Below are 19,035 nucleotides of genomic sequence, written 5' to 3'. Positions count from 1 at the left end.
GTCGGCCTCTAACGTTACTAACTACAGGCTGCCTGCCGCCTGGACTGGACGAAAAGACGTCTTTTGAGAAGTGGAAGAATGAAGTGGAAATATTTGACGGATTTAGTCAAGAAGAAACAAGCGTTGGCTGTTGCTCTATCGTTGACGGGTAGGGCGAGGGATACTGCATTAGAAATACCTGTCGATGATCTAAATAGGGATGATGGAATGACAACTTTGATTCGGGAACTTGACATGGTGTTTTTGAGAGAAGAGAAAGACCGGGCTTACGAAGCCTATTCGGAGTTTGATCAGATTTCGCGAGAAGACGGCGTCTCCATGGTGGACTATTATTGTTGATTTTGAACAGAAGTACAACCGGATCAATAAATTCAATATGGTTCTACCTGACGCTGTTTTAGCATTCAAACTACTGGATACAGCAGGCCTCGACATAAAAGACAAACAACTGGCATTGACTGCCTGTGGTAAGCACACCTTTGTTGATATGAAGTCAGGACTGAAACGTATATTTGGAGAAAAAACTGAGAAAAAGGCACGGGCCATTACTGTGAAGCGATGCAGCATTCTACACAGATCAGAGACGAGAACAGCAGAGGCGGGAACAGCCGCAAGCTCAAAGTGGACAAGTTAGAGGGCCATACGCAGGCACAAATCCGCTTGATAAATTTGGAAGACGAACGAGGTGTGGGGTTTGTCAGAGCACATTCCACTGGGTGAAAGATTGCCCAAACAAGAAAGAATATGTAAAGGTGACGGAAGAAAATTAAGAACCAGATGAGTGTAATATAACACTTTTTTCTAAGGAATCATATACGGAAATCATGGTTGAGGCTCTGGGAACGGCCGTCATTGATACGGCGTGCACACGGACTGTATGTGGTGAACAATGGCTGGATAACTATGTTGGGGGACTAAATGAGAAACAAGTCAAAGGATTGGTTAGCACAGAGAGTAGCAAACCTTTTAAGTTTGGGGATGGGCGAGTTGTACATTCTACAAAAAATTTCAAGATACCAGCCAAGATAGGAGAAACAAAATGTTGTATTGAAACAGAAGTAGTCTCATCTGACATCCCTTTACTGCTTAGTAAAACGTCGCTAAAGAGAGCAGGAGCTGTGTTGAACCTGGAAAACGATACAGCTATAATGTTTAAGAAACCAGTAGCTCTGGAGTTGACTTCATCTGGACACTACTGTCTGAACATACTGGATAAAGAGTCCCCAAGTGAAGCATATGAGAATGTGGTCCTGGCCATCACAGATAATATGACCAGTGTGGAAAAACACAAAGCTTTACTTAAACTTCACAACTAGCAATTTGGACATGCATCAGTTGATAGACTGAAGAAGCTGCTGACAAATGCTGGAAACACGGATGATGAATGCACCGCTATTTTAGGGGAAATAGTAGGAAAGTTTGAGATATGTCTCAAGTACAGCAAGGCTAAGCCCAAGCCTGCTGTTGGTCTGCCCATGGCCTCCAGGTACAACAAGACTGTGGCAGTTGATCTACATGAGCTAGAACCAAATGTGTGGTACCTACACATTATCGACCACTTCACTCGCTTTAGTGCGGGTAGCATCGTGACCTCAAAGAAGCCAAGTGTGATAGTGAAAAACTTTGTACATTCCTGGATCAGTGTCCATGGTCCACCTGAGCATCTCTTCAGTGACAACGGTGGAGAGTTCAATAATGAGGAAATAAGAGACATGGCAGAGAACTTCAACATCGAGGTCAAGATGACTGCTGGCTACAGTCCATGGAGCAATGGTTTGCTGGAACGCCACAACCAATCCCTTACAGAGATACTACTGAAGGTAAAACTTGACAAAAGACTTGACTGGAAAACGGCTCTTGATTGGGCACTCATGGCAAAGAATACAATGCAGAACGTGCATGGCTACAGTCCACATCAGCTGGCAGGGTTTCCCATCAATTCCCATCAATGGCCCGCCACAGTCTAATTAGTCCCGCCACAGTTGTATAATGAACCAAAAACAAAATACTTAATTATTATTTTTTTTTTTTTACATTTTTTTTTTTAATATAAAGTTTGCCAATAGGGATGTATCAGTAGTATTGGCAGTGGTAGTAGTCGTAATAGTAATCCACTATATTTTTTTATTTTCTAAAAAATAAACCAGTTCAACACAGGTAACCACTTTTGCTTCATTTCTTTGATGGCTCAAATGTATGCTCTAGGTCAGTGCTTCCCAATCCTCTCCTCGAAGCACCCCAGCCGTTCCATGTATTTTTTTTTTAAATCTTTTTTCCCCCCTCCTTTTTCCTCCGTTTTTCTCCCATCCCAATGTTAGTCGTTATGCCAATTCCCAATCCCCTTCCTGGTCGCTGCGCACCTACCCCCTACGGTCGGTCTGGGAGAGTGGAGGCTATCACATGCGTCCTCCGACACATGTGTAGCCAATCAACCGCTTCTTTTCACCTGGCAGCGCGGACTCTCACTGAGAGGGTGTAACGTGTGGAAGGATCACACTACCCCCCTTAGATCCTTTCCTCGCTGAGCAGGCGCCCCGACTGAACTGTAGGAGTCGCTGTTTACAATGACCAGAACCCACCCACCAGCTTTCCCACCCCTAACACTGCCAATTGTGTTAGTATGAACGACCAGCCAAGCTGGCAGCAATGAAGAGAGCTGGGCTCGAACCCAGCATCTCCTGCACTAGTAGGGGTGGGACGATACATCGATCCAGATCGATATATCGATCTATTATCAATAATCAAATAGGATCGATGCCACGTAAAAAGATCGATTCATATTGCGATACTCTTATTTTGAAAATCCGGCGACGTCATCGCCCCGCGCCCAGTGTTGTGAAACTCAAACTCCGTTTAACATCAACAGCAGTAGCGTCTAGAGCGTCACTAGAGCAAGACTAGTGTGCCTATTCTGTGACCCAAAACATGTCCCTGCTGTTTTATTCCACAACGGGTCCAATGCATCTAACCTGCTTTGCAATCCTCGTCACTCCATTATGCCCACATCGCGTTAAAGATCGAAGATAACGTTACGTTAGCGTGAGCTAACAAGCTAACCCAGAGCCATAGGCAGAGAGAAGTGGGGACTGGGAGGGTGCATTCTCGGGATAGCCCCACTAACAGGATCTGGCCGGTACTGCACCTTGGGACTCCCAATATGCTTTTCCAGCCAAAATACAGCTCTGTGACAGTGAATAGGATATTAATAGAGAAGAAAAAGAAAAACTAACCAAAAACAGTGAACAGGAGGTCTATTTGTATTAAAAACAATAGATTGTTTTTCATTTAAATGTCTGGAAGAGCTCAAAAATATAAATGTCATGATATTTCCATTGCCTTTTTTTTTGTTGATTTAAATGTTACTGATTGTATTAAATGGGCACATAATATCGTCTCATATCGATCGCAGGCACCTGAATCGAATCGTATCGTGGCAGACTGTGATATCGGATAATATCGTATCGTTGTCCAAAGAATCGATATCGTATCGTATCGTGATTAAACTGGTGATTCCCACCCCTATGCACTAGTGGCGAGCGTCTTGCCCACTGCGCCACTTAGCCGCCCTCGTTCCATGTATTTGTTAAATTGCACCACCAGCAGTGCATGTGAGCGGATCGGAGCGTGAGTGGCGCGGGGAGCGGAGCGGGCGGTTTTGACGTGAGCGAGTGGGTTTTAAAATGTGTCGGCGCGACGTCCGGAGCGAGAGTTCTCCTCCGCTCCAATCCACTCCAGGCCGCTCACAGTGGTTTAACACTGATGTAATATACATGCAGTACAATGCCAAAGCAACAGATGGCGATGTACAAACATGAAGGCCATTTTCAACCAATGAGAAGGGTGAACCTGTGATATCCTGTTCAGGCTTTGTCACTCACTCCTGTTAGAAAAAGTATCGACGCCATTGTTGTTGTCGTTAGCTTACATGCTAACGTTAATGGCAGCGACCATAGCATTGTGGCTCGGCTAGCTATCATCGCTTAATAGAGCTAGTGAATGGATAAACAACGTTATTTAACATTGCAGAATGGGTACAATTACAATGCGGCTCAATACAAACAATTGTTAAGGGGCCCAGGGGGTGTAGACTGTTGTAGTTTGAGCTAATTTACACCATGCTCCAAAAAAAAAAAAAAAAAAATCTGCCGAGCGATCTGGCGCGGGGAGCGCTCGATTCAAGGTGAGCGGTGAACGAGCGGAGAGCGACTTGGGGGCGGGGTCAACATGAGAGATTAGCGGAGCGGACCAAGCTTTAAAGAGCGAAGAGCGGATTTCTCGGCCGCGCCGATCCGCTCACGTGGCCTGACCACCAGCACACCTTGATTCAACTAATAAAGGGCTAGTTAAGTTGAATCAGGTGTGCTGGTGGTGGAATTTAACAAATACATTGAACGGCTGGGATGCTTCGAGGAGAGGATTGGGAAGCACTAGTCTAGTAGATTTTGTGTTTTGAGGACAAAGTTCATCATAGAATCTAGCCTCTTTATTTTGCTCTCAAAGTGCACCAGATTGATGCATTTAACTTTAAAATGTACAAAAAAATATATTTCCGGGGGGGGGTCGGAGGATCACCCCCCATAGTCTCTGAAAATCCTGTGGGAAACACTGGCTGGTGTTTGGACAGAACCCGAACCTTCCCTCTGTGTTTGTTGATCAGCCACCTGCTTTGGAGGGAACTACAATGAGCGCATGGGTGGGAAAGCACATAACAGCATTACATGCAGCAAGGAAAGCTTTCACGGAGGCAGAATGCTCAGAGAGAATCAGACGAGCTCTTCGAAAGCAGCTTCGTCCAACAGATGAGAAGTATGAAACAGGAGACAAAGTGTTCTACAAAAGGACAGACTGTGTTGAATGGAAAGGCCCTGGGGTTGTGATAGGGCAAGATGGGGTGGTGATTTTTGTACGTCATGTAACTGGGACATATGTCAGGGTTCATCAATCTAGGCTATGAAAAGTGCACCCTGGGGAAAGTAATACTGTGGGCAATATCGATGTATCTGTTACTGATAGTGATGTGCCTGTTACTGACAATGATATGAATAGTAACAGTGGTGACATGCCCGTTACTGATGGTGATATAAATGGTGACATGAACAATGACGTAGAGGCAGCGGGTGTAGCAAACCAGGATATAGATAACTCTCATGGGATCAATCAAAAAGATTATCACCAGACAGGCATAAAGGTAAAAACCGGTCAGACAATCAGCTTTGTGGATAATGTAACAGGTGTTCCTCACACAGCTAAAGTGATGGGACGAGCAGGAAAGGCTACAGGAAAACACAGCAACTGGTACAACCTACAGTACTTAGAACCTTTTGACATCACCGGTACTATGGGGTCAGCTGATCTTACTAAAGTAGACAAATCTTCAGTTTAAGCCACTAGATGGTGTAGAACTATGCTCTGATATGCAGGAAAATTATGTATTAGTAACAGAGGGTGTATAATTTGATAAGGCTAAACAAGATGAAATCAGTAAGCTGGAAGAAAAATGAGGTGTTTGAGGAGGTGAAAAATGTGGGTCAAAGACAGGTGTCAACGAGATGGGTGTGTACGCTTAAAGAAACCCCTGATGGTATCATACCCAAAGCGCGGCTAGTGGCTTTGAAGAATTTAACACTCAAAATCTACAGAAGGACTCCCCTACATGCTCATCAGAGTCCCTTAGATTACTCATGTCAGCCCTGTGTCAGAAAACATGGACATTGAACTCTATGGACATAAAGTCAGCTTTTCTTCAAGGAATGGAGCCGTCTCGGGATATACACATCCGCCCTCCTCCTGAGGCTAAAAGTGACGGGGCACTATGGAAGCTGAAGAAATGTGTCTATGGACTCGCTGATGCCTCCCTCTACTGGTACAACAGAGTAAAAGCAACGATGATCGAAACAGGGGCCACTATGTCACAAGTTGATCCTGCTGTATTCTACTGGCTTGATGAAAACTGTAGTGTGAATGGTGTTCTTGCCTGTCATGTGGATGATTTCATCTGGGGTGGCTCACATGCATTTGCCACGACGACCATCCCCCACCTCAAAACAGTTTTCCAGGTGGGACGTGAGGAACAAGACAACTTTCGCTACGTGGGGATGGAACTCTCCACAGTAGGTGGAGAAGTGCATAGACCCATCAAGAGTGTTGCACCGTGATGCTCTTCTCACAGAGTGTGAGACTGACAACCTAAGGTCAAAAATAGGACAACTCTTGTGGGTGGCTAGACAGAGTAGGCCAGATATCATGTTCGATACATGTGTCCTTGCAACCAATCTAAAACATGCTACTGTGCAAACCATGCATGAAGCAAATAAGGTAGTACGAAAACTGAAATCAGAACATGTCACCCTGAAGTTTCACAACTTAGGAAAAGAGGACTCTTTGAAGCTTGTTGTTTTCAGTGACGCATCCATGGGGAAACCTCCCAGATGGGGGAACAAAAGGAGGGCATATCATCGTTCTGATGGGTGAGAAAGGACGATTCTCTCCAATCTGCTGGAAATCAAAAAGGATCAGAAGAGTGGTTCGGAGCACGCTGGCAGGAGAGACACTAGCCCTGGCTGATGGTATTGATAATGCCATATTTGTGTCCTCCCTCTACTCTGAACTTACCACAGGTAAGGTCAAACAGCGCACCCTACCTGTGATGTTGATGTGTGTTACAGACAACTTCTCCCTTGTGGAGGCTATCAAATCCACCAAGTCAGTGACTAAGAAACTACTGAGACTGGAAATAAGTGGAATCAAAGAACTTATCCAGAACAAAAAGGATCCAACGGATTCTGTGGTCTACTACGAAGGACCAGCTGGCAAACTGTCTGACCAAAAAGGGAGCATCTTCCCTTGTACTGCTTAAAGCACTGAAGAATGGACAGTGGAAGCTAGATGACTGAATAACTGGTTATGACTGAGTTTATTATTTTTTTGTTGTTTTCTTGAAATATCCTTGCAGTCTATTTTTGTAAAAAAAAGTGAGATTTGGGTTTTTGTTTTCTTGAAATATCCTTGCAGTGAAAAAAAAAAGAGTGAGATTGTTAAGTTAACTTCTACTGCAGCCTTTACGGTAATCTGTGAAGAGGTGAATGGGCGCTGTTGTTGTGGACTGTACGGAGGCTGTGGCCACTACGCTGTGAAAAGCGTGAAATAAACTTGAATGCAAAGAAAACAGTCGTCTTATTTGCAACCTAACAGTCGAGTCATATAAATGCATCATTTACCATTTCCACCTGGCCCTCCAAACATAGTTTTCAGATGCTGACTCAAAACAGGGGTAGAAGGGAGAACGTAGAAGACTTAAGTTTCCGTAGTGATACAGTGAAACTGCTCGACTGGACCTCATTCCGGGTTGGTTTTCTCCGCGGACCAGGGTTGTAGAACACCAGTCCCGACTCCCCGTGTCAAAATGTAGGAGAGACTCATCCAGTTAATAATAATAATAATACAATAATCCAAATCCTGAATAGAACATTGGTCGACTGCGACTAAATTTCTTGCCATGTCATTTGTATTCAGTAACTGACCTTTTCAAAGTAATCTGCCCCAACCCTGGTTGAGACTCATGCATGCTTGTTTCAACAGTCAGTCAGTCAGTCAGTCAGTCAGTCAGTCAGTCAGTCAGTCAGTCAGTCAGTCAGTCAGTAAGGGTCCAGGACCGGGACATTTGCTATTGTAGGCCGGCCCTCCTAACCTGATATGCCTTGAATTGCAAGGTAACAGCTCTCCGGCTCCAGTAAAAAAGAAAGATCATGAATGGTAAATAGACTTATTAATGCAAAGCACTTTACAACGTATGCCTCACAGTTAGGGGTTAAGCACACTTTCACATGCTGCTGGGAGGAGCTGGAATTACCAGACGACTGCTCTACCTCCCGAGCCACTGTCGCTCCCTAACTGAAATGTTGTAGATCACATTAGCATGGTTTTCATAGAGTTGATAGTAGCTCAAAAGTGTAGCATAGAAAAGCTAATGCTAACGGTTTCATGTATGTGTAGCAGGGTGGATTATCCCTGCTTTATGGGAGTGGTTGTACACGGCCACCTAGTAGCGGGACACAGCAGAGCTGAGTCTAGCTGGATCCCCGACTGTAGGCCAGGAATGTCGAAGTGGAGGTCGAGCAACAGGAGCGGATGGGGCCTAGGATTCACTGACCTAGGAATGGTACTCTGGTCCTTCTTGCCCTCCAGGGCGATCAGCAGTAGCTCCCCACACACCCCCACTTCCCCCAATACTTCCTGAGCCCTCCCACACCTGATGGCAGTAAGATGGATGATGTATTCGCTCCCCAAAGCAGTACCCTTCCTTAATGACCTGTAGAGACCTTTAACAATGAACTATAGGCAGGGGTGGGGAAAGGGTTAAATAATAATGAGCATTACCCGGAGAGAAAAGGGTTAGACGAGATGCACATTAAGGACATGCACACAGTGATCCCATTTACGTCTCCTTTATATAGCCTGGTTCAGTTAACAAGTATACCACTCAATTAGAAAAGCTATTTTCTCACTGGCACCTAGTGCTCTCGCTCTACAATACACAAGGACGAAAGTTATTCCCACAATGAAAGCTATTCCCACAATGAAAGCTATTCCCACACTGGGCACCTTGTGCTCTCTCTATATTACAGACACAGTAAGAACTAGGGATGCCCCGATCACGTTTTTTGCCACCGATACCGATCACTGATCGTCTTGAGCCATATCGGCCGATACCGATCGTTTTTGATTAAAAAAATAATCAAATTATTGTATATAATTTTTTTTGTTTTTTTTTATAAAATATATATAATTATATTATATAATTAGACTTGTACTTGTAGTTGTATTATCTGCGAGACATCGCCACCACGCAACAAGTCAAAATGCTCGCTATCTGCAAACAGCTCCACTGTCTGTGTGTACTCGAGTAGCCTCCAGCTACGGCCAGGATTCTCCGGCGCTGCAGCTGGACCTATTGGTATAAAACACATTCAGCATGCCCTCAGCCCGAATACGCATCGAATCAATGTTATAAGACATTGATATCAGGAGCTATCTGTAGCTACTGCTAGCCGGCTAGATAACGTTAAGACAATGCCTCAGTGAACTATTTAGTTTAGAGCTATCGTGAGCTACCGAGTCAACTGAGGTAACTTATGATGCACTCAACTATTGCTGGAGCATTTGTTGATATCAGCAGCTAGATAACGTTAGACAATGCCTCATGTAGTCACTGGGTCATTTAGTTTAAACAGTAACGTTAGCTCACGTCGCATGCACTAGAGCAGTGATTCCCAACCTAGGGTCCGCGGACCCCCTGGGGGTCCGCCAGGGGGCGCAGGGGGTCCGCCAGACCACAGATGATGAGTTTATTTATTTTTTCAGAGAAATATTTAATTAGCATATTTTTATCATCAGAAGCACAAATAGTCTCTCCACTACAATACAAAATAAAGATAAATAAATAAACATCTAGACATGATTTTTGAACGTTAACAGTAGGCTACCGGGTAGCCGCTAAAACGCGAATCAGTTGACTGTATCACTTTCCGTAGCTAGCCTAGCACGCTAGTTAACTTTCTCGGCTCGTCTGCAGTCAGCCGCCAGAGGCGAAAATGTGTGACAAACGAAAAGGAGATGACGGCAGCTCATCTGCAAAAAAGTTAGGACCTACAACAATCGCGAAAATTACATCACCATGGGCTTCACTGAGGGACCAGACAAACAACCTGAGTGTGTGATTTGTGGAGAAAAGTTGGCAAACTCGAGCCTGAAGCCCAGCAAGCTGAAGAGACATCAGGCGTCTAAGCACCCAGAAACCGTTGGGAAGGATCCAGACTTTTTTCGGAGGAAAGAACAGTCTCTCAAGGCGAACAAGACTGTTGATGTTAGAGTAGCGTGGAGCAGGGGTGGCAGTGATTTACAGAAGGCTACCGAAGCCTCCTTTGAGTGTTCGCTTTTAATTGCAAAAGCAAAGAAACCGCACAATATTGGCGAGCAGCTCATCAAACCAGCCTGCATCAAAATGGTTTAGAAACTGTGCGGCCCACAGGTGGCGGATAAACTAAAATCAGTACCACTCTCGAACAATGTAGTGAAAGACCGAATTGATAAGATGTCAAGTGATTGCGAGCAGCAGCTGTCAGAAAAGCTTAGAACGGGTCCATTTGCCATACAACTTGATGAAACTACAACTGTCGCAGACGAGGCTGTGCTCATCGTTTATGTGCAGTATATCGAAAATGAGGATCTGAAGCAGGACATTCTCATGTCAGTCAACCTTACTACCACCACTCGAGGTGAGGATATTTTTACTGCAGTGGATTCTTACTTCATTCAACATAAATGCAAACCGTTCACCATTAGGGCCTGATTTGAGAGGATGAATACAGGATTTGAATATTGGCCAACATTTTGAAATACATATGGTGCAAGATGAGATTTGTTGATTGAAGGCACAAGTCAAAGAAGCATAGTGGGTCTAATTATGATGCATATGCCTGTGTATAAGCAGTTTGTTATTAAAATGACAAAGAAAAGTATTAAAATGACCAAAAAAAAAGTATTTTATGGTATTTTATTAGGAGGGGGGTCCAGGAATTTCATCAGAGATGTTTGGGGGTCCCTGGGGGAAAAAAGGTTGGGAACCCCTGCACTAGAGCAGACTGTTGCCGGAGGCAGCCTCTTGTTTACATGGGTGCGGGAGGGGCAGGAGGAGAAGGAGGAGCCGTACGCTGCAAGCAGCTCTGTGTGTCTGAGAGAGAGCAGTGAGATCTCCGGTAAGAATTGGATCATGTTTTTCGATCGTTTTGACGATCTGCGAAAATAAAGCATTATCACCGTCCACCGATCTCATATTTATACTGAATATCGGCCGATACCGATCGCTGGCCGATCGATCGGGGCATCCCTAGTAAGAACCTCTCCCCTTTAAGGGTTATCTACTGCTCCGCTTCACGGTAGGGGAGAACCAGGTAAGGAGTAAAGGAGTTCAATGGGAATTTTATAAAGAACCACACATTATTATTACACTCAAAAGAAATTAACAGTGGGCCCACATTTAGCAAATAAAAAGTCCTAGCTAAAGCCGGCTTGAAATGGTTGGGGCGCCCCTATACACCGCTCTCCAGCGTTCGTTCAAAGCACCGTTTATCTTCACTCTTACAGAGCCTGCGCCACACAGTGGACTGTCTACCAAACACGTTTCAGCACTCAGAGCGCCGCTTGTACTTATCCAAGATGGCGGGCCCAACCTCAGCACCACTAGTCCGGGTGCTAAGATGGACGTCGGAGATGCCGCGATAACAGCCAGCGGGGCGGAGTAGACGCTGGGGCAGGTGCTGCTGGGCAACGGCTTGGAGGGGCTGGAGAAGCGTGCAGTGTAGTGGCGTCCTCTGCTGGGCTGAAGAGGTGGGCCGGCGCGCGTGCTAAACTGTGGTACTCGCCGCCCTAAACACAGCTAAACTGTGGTCATGTTGAACCCTCCTGCTATGACGCCTATACACGGCTAACGCAAGGTGGCCAATGTCTACCACCTGGTCTTCGGCGATGCACGCCTGTCGATTCATTCACAGTGTCTCTGGCACATTAACCAAACACTAAGCTGCCGCAGATATTTCTAGGATAACCCGTTGTGTAACTGAGTTTATCTGGCGCATTAATCAAACGCTAAACTAACTGCATGTATTTCTAGGATAACCCGTTTTGTAGCTGAGTTTGTTCCTCACGTGCTGACTCGCTGGAGCTCCCGTTTCAGACGTCCTCCTTCCTCCGTGTAGAACGCCGAAGAGGAAGTCCCTCCCTGCTGCACTTGGCGTTGAACCCATTCTTCTTCGCCTGATGTCCTTCCTGCCCAGTGACCACCACCGCCCCTGCCGGCACCTGTAGTCAATGTCGGGGTAGGGAGAATCAAAAAGAGCTGCACGTTAAGTGTCCATGTCCAGGTAGGAATGATCAAGAGCGGTCAACCGGTTACAACGTCCTCGTGAACACAGGGTGTAACTGAGGGGTACAATTCCCTGACTGTATTGTTAGATATGGTATTTAATACCACTACCTCTTGTACTTTAACTTCTGGCCATCCAGTACATGATATAAGTATGATGAACACTTTCCCACCTGATGAAACGAGTCCACACAAATGTACAAATCGAATATTTAATATAGCAAAAGGTATATACAACGTTCACTTGTTTACACTTATGATTTGAAATATGCACTTGTATGGCAAATGAGTATTCGTAGGTAAATCAACATTGAATGTCCAATCTCTGGTTACGCAGGGAGTAAGTATACAACCTGGATATTTAGGAAACTATAGCGATGGTACTTAAATGATTATAGCTGGATACACTAAGGGGGGGGGGGGGGGGTCCCGCTGGTTGTAAGACAGTAGGAGGGGAGGGTTAGAGAAGCCGCTGGCGGTATCCCATCTGGCCGACGGTTTCTTGGGAGAATTCAAAGTCTTGAACACGGTGCCCACAGAACCTCGGTCCGCAGACGAATACAGCTGGACCCTCTGGTGGACGGTAGCTGCCGGTCCACAACGGAGAGACGTGAGGCGACCTCACTGGTGTAGAGCGCCGTCTCACCTGGAGTCCTCTCCGGGGGGTAGTTCCAACACTCCGCAGTGTTGGCCGTTATCCATGGAATAATCAAAGCACCCAAAGCATAATCCAAGCCGCGGAAGGCTCGCCGTCGTCCGGGTAGAGTAATCCAATATACAGGTCCAGTCGCCCTGGCCCGGAGCTCCTCGGATGCAAGCACCACTAGGGGTCTGCCCAGCCTGGTTAAGCGTCCAGATAACGTCAGGAACGATGGGGGTACTGATAACTTTATAACTCTAACCGAACGATGCACCATACATAAATAGACTATTATTAGCTTAATAGAATACGTCCAACTCGACGGTATAGTGCCAAACTATGACTATTCAACTATTAATCCACACGATATCTCAATGCCTATTCTGAGGCCAAGTAGGCCTTACTACACCACACGTGCGTCGTGGGTGAGGCTTCGCGTCTGTCACTCTGTTGGAGGGTAAAGAACTGGACTAAAAGAAAGTTCTACTTTACTTGCGCCATATATATATGCGCTATGAACAAATAGTACCATTCGTATTTCGCCAGACGTATTCCTACGCGGAACCGGGGCTTGCCACAACATGTTGGGCGGCACGATTGAACTTGAACCTAGGGGTATGGCAACCTGGCGCCAGGTTCTCGTCCAATGGTAGAATGAAACTATTATGGGCTGTTTAGTAGACTAAAGGGATATTCAGTGCATATTGTACAAGGAATATACAGGGGATATCAAACGATATACAAACACTATTTAAATATATATATATAAATAAACATATATATTCGGTTTAATCTGATCCTTCACAACACAGGGAATGCAAAAGATTAACGTTAGACACCCTGAATAATAGCCAGACATATTCAGGTGGCTATATGGAAAAAATTAAATGGCACTTTAGCTGAAAGGGAGCTGTCAATCAAGCGTGATCTGACCCCGCCCCCACAATCCTGAGAAATGGTCTGAGGCTGAGCAACCAGACAATTTAGAGATAGACTTGGGGAAATTCAGGTATCCAGTAGCAGCTCAGTCAGTTGACAGACAATAGAGCACGATAAAAAAGGACAACCAACCAATACAACAAACAATGAAGGTCAGCGCTGAGGTAAAAAGTTACAATGAATTAAATAAATAAATGGTGAGCACTATTGCACAGTGTTAAGTCAAATAAAATAAAATTGCAGTATACAAATTTAGAACGAATCGCACATTGTCCCAATGGGGGGGGGGCGTGATTACCAAACCAAGCCGCATTTCTCGGAGACGCTCTCTGATTGGCCACCGACGCGTTTGCCCAATCCGTGACGAGCTGCGTCTTTGTCCATTTCCACGTCAAACAGCCTGTAAACTACCTGGCGTTCTATCGCCATGCTCTAAGACAAACTCTAACCTTAACCAACTTCGAAAGAGTGCCTAAGCTTAACCGTCGAAAGAACTTGCCGTCACGCTCTAAGACAAACTCTAACCTTAACCAACTTCGAAGAGTGCCTAAGCTTAACCAGTGTAGAAACAAGCGTCGGCCAATCAGAGAGCGTCTCAGAGAAATGCGGCTTGGTTTGGTAATAACGCGGGGGGGGGGGCACGCCCAGGTCATGAGAGAGAGAGAGAACTAATGAGAAATTAGCAAGAGAGTGTACAGTACCTGCCCAGCAGAAATAGAGCTCTGTATCAAGAGTGTACAGTACCTGCCCAGCAGAAATAGAGCTCTGTATCAAGAGAGTGTACAGTACCTGCCCAGCAGAAATAGAGCTCTGTATCAAGAGAGTGTACAGTACCTGCCCAGCAGAAATAGAGCTCTGTATCAAGAGAGTGTACAGTACCTGCCCAGCAGAAATAGAGCGCTGTATCAAGAGTGTACAGTACTTGCCCAGCAGAAATAGAGCTGTGTATAAAGAGTGTACAGTACTTGCCCAGCAGAAATAGAGCTCTGTATCAAGAGTGTACAGTACCTGCCCAGGGCCCCGTACCTGGCTAACTGAGTTAGCCGGATAATTTTCAGAATAGCTTCACTTAAGCCAGACCTTTCGGTTCCCCGAAGTCGGATTTTCTAAATCACCATGGTAACAGATCAGAAAGTTTGAACCTGGTCCGGAGCAGGGTTAAGTTCAGTTAGCTGGATGAACCATAGCCACGCCCTCGCAAAAAAATGCCAGCTCGCTTCCTGAAATATTTCTCACAGTCTAGATCCCATTATACCATTCTGAATTATGTTTTTGTGCTTCGTTTTCCTAGAGGGGGCTTTTGAAATGTATAATTACTTACTTTACTTACGCCTTTTACCCCGTTTGGGGCATAGGCCGTCAACAAGGGTTCTCCAAGCATCCCGATCCTGAGCCAACCTCTCAAGCTGGCCCCAGGTGTGTCCCATCTTCTTGGCATCGTCTTCCAAGTCTCTGCGCCAGGTGTTTCGTGGTCGGAAATGTATAATAATAGAACTAAATGCTGATAATAAATCATATTCAGCCTATAGATTTACTTTGTCCTAAATAAAAAAATGCACGTCATATACGGTGCTCGGAGTCGCGATACACGCTGCATGTGGTTATTTTAATAACGGCGCATTGCAAATGTGAATCCCGCTGGGATATTTTTAATGGATGAAACTGGCCGTTTGGCTCTGATTAGTTTCATATATTCTCCGCTGTAGATTTGCTTAACGGAGCGCCTGGATTGTGTTTCATTCAAGCATAAAATTGAAGTGTCTATGCGTGGATTGTGGTTTTTGTGGATTATGAATTACGAGGAATCTGAGGATTGTTGAATTGTATCATCACTAGGGCTGCAACTAATGACTAATTTGGTAGTCGACTAATCTGCCGATTATTTTTTCGATTAGTCGACTAATCGAAAACCAATGTAAACAACAACAAAAAAATATATATTAATTACCTATCTTTGTGAAAGTGGCTTCTCAGCTCTGGTCCAGCTGAAGACAGAGCAGAGGAACAGATTGGACATTGAGCATGACCTCAGAGTTGCTTGTCTACCATCACCCCAGACTTTGAGACTCTTGTCAGGACCAAACAACAACATCATAACATGATGATCCCATAGCAAATTAAAATAATGACTCATGAAACATTTGAATTTGGATCTTTAAGCCACTTTAAATGAAAATGTATTTGAAGAACAATACAGCAATCACTCATAACAAGATAAATAAATTAAATAATACAAATTAAAGTGGAAGTGTACTTTAAATAACTTTTGTTTGCTGTGTGTGAGAGGAGTCCGTGTGTGTGTGTATGTGTGTGTGTCTTACTCTGATCGCTGTGTGAGTGAGAGGAGTGTGTGTACTGTGTAATTTGTGTGTGTGTCTTACTCTGATCGCTGTGTGAGTGAGAGGTGTGTACTGTGTAATTTGTGTATGTGTGTGTGTCTTACTCTGATCGCTGTGTGTGAGTGAGAGGAGTGTGAATGTGTCTGTGTCTTACTCTGATCGCTGTGTGTGAGTGAGAGGAGTGTGAATGTGTGTGTGTCTTACTCTGATCGCTGTGTGTGAGAGAGAGGAGTGTGAATGTGTGTGTGTCTTACTCTGATCGCTGTGTGTGAGTGAGAGGAGTGTGTATGTGTGTGTGTCTTACTCTGATCGCTGTGTGTGAGTGAGAGGAGTGTGTATGTGTGTGTCTTACTCTGATCGCTGTGTGTGAGTGAGAGGAGTGCGTGTGTAATGTATTGTGTGTCTAGTCTGATCATCATCTCCTGCAGGGGAACAATGTTTTCAATGTCCAAAATTTGCTATGGGATCATCATGTTATGATGTTGTCTGGAACCCTGAGAAGCCACTCTCACAAAGATAGGTAGTGCACACAAAAAAAAAAAAAAAAAATTAAATAAATTTTTTTTTTTTTTTTCAATGACTAATCGACGCAACAATTTCTCGTCAACGATTTTTTATAATCGACGTCGTCGATTATGTCGACTAACCGTTGCAGCCCTAATCATCACTCACACGTTATTGTGATATTGTAACTGGGATTAAAATGTCTGATGAGATGCGCTGTTTGACGGATTTGAGCAATTGAATGAGCCGTTGACGTCACATTAATGCATTTGAGAATAAAGAGATAAAACTTCATTCAAAAGAAAAATATTCGAAACACGGGTCTCTTGTCCATTGACGGATACACAATTGATATATCCCGTCTGGCACAGTGGTGCAACGGCTAGTGCTCACTCCTGTCAAGCGGACGACCCTAGTTCGAAACCCTGTGTTTCCAATATAATTTTTTTGGAATATAATATTAATGAATATACGCAAAAAGTAGCCTAGTTTTAAGTTAAAATATTATAAATCTACATGCATTGAGGATGTCATTCTTTATATAGCTCTCAACGTGCACCAAATTGAAGTATTTACATTGCAAAAAGAAAAAAGAAACTAGAAGAAGGGGGATTCGAACGCGGGTCGTCCGCGTGAAAGGCATAAGGACCAACCGGCACACCACAGTGTAGATGAATAAAACATTCACCATACATCCATCAATGGATAAGAGAGCCGTATCGTTATTCTGAAAGAGTTGAACTAATTATTTTCGCTAGCAAGATCTCATTTGATTATTCAATCCATAAGCCTACTGCCAGCAGGCACATTTAAAGAAATATAATCTGATTGATTGGGGTAATGAGGGACTTAAAATTAGCCTATAGATTATGCATTTAACTTGTCGGCGAGGCTATTGAGCGTACTGCATTGTACCCATTCTGCAATCTGTTAATAAAGTTTTAAATCAATCAATCAATGCCGTTAGAAAATCAGGATTTCTGCTATCGACATCTGCTGTCTTTTCAGCTGAAGCGGCCGCGCGCAATTATCCTGAGTCTCAAGTCTGGTTCAAATGAACGAGACTGAATCAGCGTTCGAGGAACAGGAAAATCCCGGATTCAAACATCGGGTTAATTGAATCTGGATAATGGGACTCTTGATCGACTTAGTTGAACCAGGTACGGGGAATAGGGTCCAGCAGAAATAGAGCTCTGTATCATGTTTCAAGCCCATGCATCACAACAGGTTTTCCAGACTCAGAGGCACCAGCAGCTTTAAGCTGAACATTTCAATAGAGAATTATAAAAGATATTTCCCAGCCTCTGGTCAGCAGATGGCACATCATGTGTACTTTTTGACGAGGAATGCAATGGTGGTCTTAGTTTTCCAATGCGACCCCAGGAACACCACTGGTTATTGATGCAGGGAGCTGTTATTTTTGTCCAATCAGATGTTTTGCCTGCCAAGAGTGTTCCAGTGGTTGCCGTTTTGGTTCTTCCTTGGAAACCTAAGACCACTATCGCGTTCCTTGTCAGTACAGGAACAAACGTACAGAACCGACAATACACTTTTTATTTTTGTATTCAGCTTAAAGCTGCTGGTGCCTCTGGGAGTCTGTCCCAGAACCTTTGTTGCATCATGTGGATGGGTTTGAAATGTGATGTCAAGCTTGCTCGATGTCTGCTATTTTCTTTCTAGTTTTAAGTGATTGAAGTGACAATTTCTTTCAAGCATAGAATTCCCCCAATGTGAAGCAATTCAGGTGAAGCAGGAAGCAGCCCTCCTGTAGAATTGCTGCAGGGATGCTAACTGTTAGCCATTAGGTAACTTGATAAGTACGGAAACTGTGCAAGATAGGTCACTGCTGTCTGAGTAACTACTTTAGAGGTGATACATTAAAACACTGCTCTTAGAGTTTAGATACTCGGTGCACTAAGAACAAAGTTGACGTTTTGATTTTACAAACCTGTTCTAATCGCAGTCTTCAGAGCATCCAGCTGCGTACGTTGGTGATTGATCTCGCCTTCATATTCTTCTATGGTTCTTTCAAATACTCCAAATATCTCTTCAGCAGCTGCAGTTAGTCGCTCGTTCACCAACAATCTCAACATTTGTATTCTAGACATGTTCAACAAGTCAAAGGGAGACTAATATTAGTTTAGCAGCATTAGGACGACACCAGTTGCCTGTGTTCCGCTAGCCATAACAACAATAAGACTTCCGGTCAAGGGGTTTCAAAATAAAAGAGCGATTTTTCTCAAGACTAAAGCTATTGAAAACGTTTCTTTTGTACATGAAAACAACAAACTAAGCATTTAAACCAAGGTGTATGACAAGTACTTGTTATAATAACAAATGCAGTTCATTGGAGTGCATAGCCTATAAAGATTGGACACAGTAAATCTACTGGCTTTATGGCAGCATGAAAAAGATATCCACAGACTCCAGGACCACTTTCACATCCCACTGTAAATTAAGCGGAAGACGTATAAATAAATTGTTGCTGGCTGCCCATTTTCAGACTATATTGGACAAGTACTGTTAGTCTACTGGCTTAATGGCAGCATGAAACATTTATCCATAGACTATTCATAGATTGTCACAATACCAACCTTTGGACTTTGATATCAATACCAAAATTATACTTGAAACTGAAACAATGCTGATTTGATCATCTGTAGGCTACCTAATGGACAGAGATATTATATATT

At 44.2% G+C, this 19,035-nt stretch overlaps 1 long non-coding RNA gene across 1 annotated transcript in view; it reads right to left on the bottom strand.

Moving 5' to 3' along the window:
- LOC311227494 overlaps positions 1-18,505 on the bottom strand; it is a 38,497-nt gene extending 19,992 nt beyond the window's left edge. The window contains exons 1-2 of the long non-coding RNA XR_014619602.1: positions 18,291-18,505; positions 11,703-11,856 (exon numbers count right to left, since the gene is read on the bottom strand). This is a non-coding gene — a long non-coding RNA (uncharacterized lncRNA). The remainder of the gene's footprint in view (positions 1-11,702; positions 11,857-18,290) is intronic.
- Positions 18,506-19,035: the final 530 nt, after the last annotated feature.

This window comes from Notolepis coatsorum (assembly GCF_963971535.1).
Source record: "Notolepis coatsorum genome assembly, chromosome: 4".
Lineage (NCBI taxonomy): Eukaryota > Metazoa > Chordata > Actinopteri > Aulopiformes > Paralepididae > Notolepis > Notolepis coatsorum.
The sequence above is the reverse complement of the archived record's forward strand: the minus strand, read 5'-3'. Positions and strand labels throughout refer to the sequence as shown.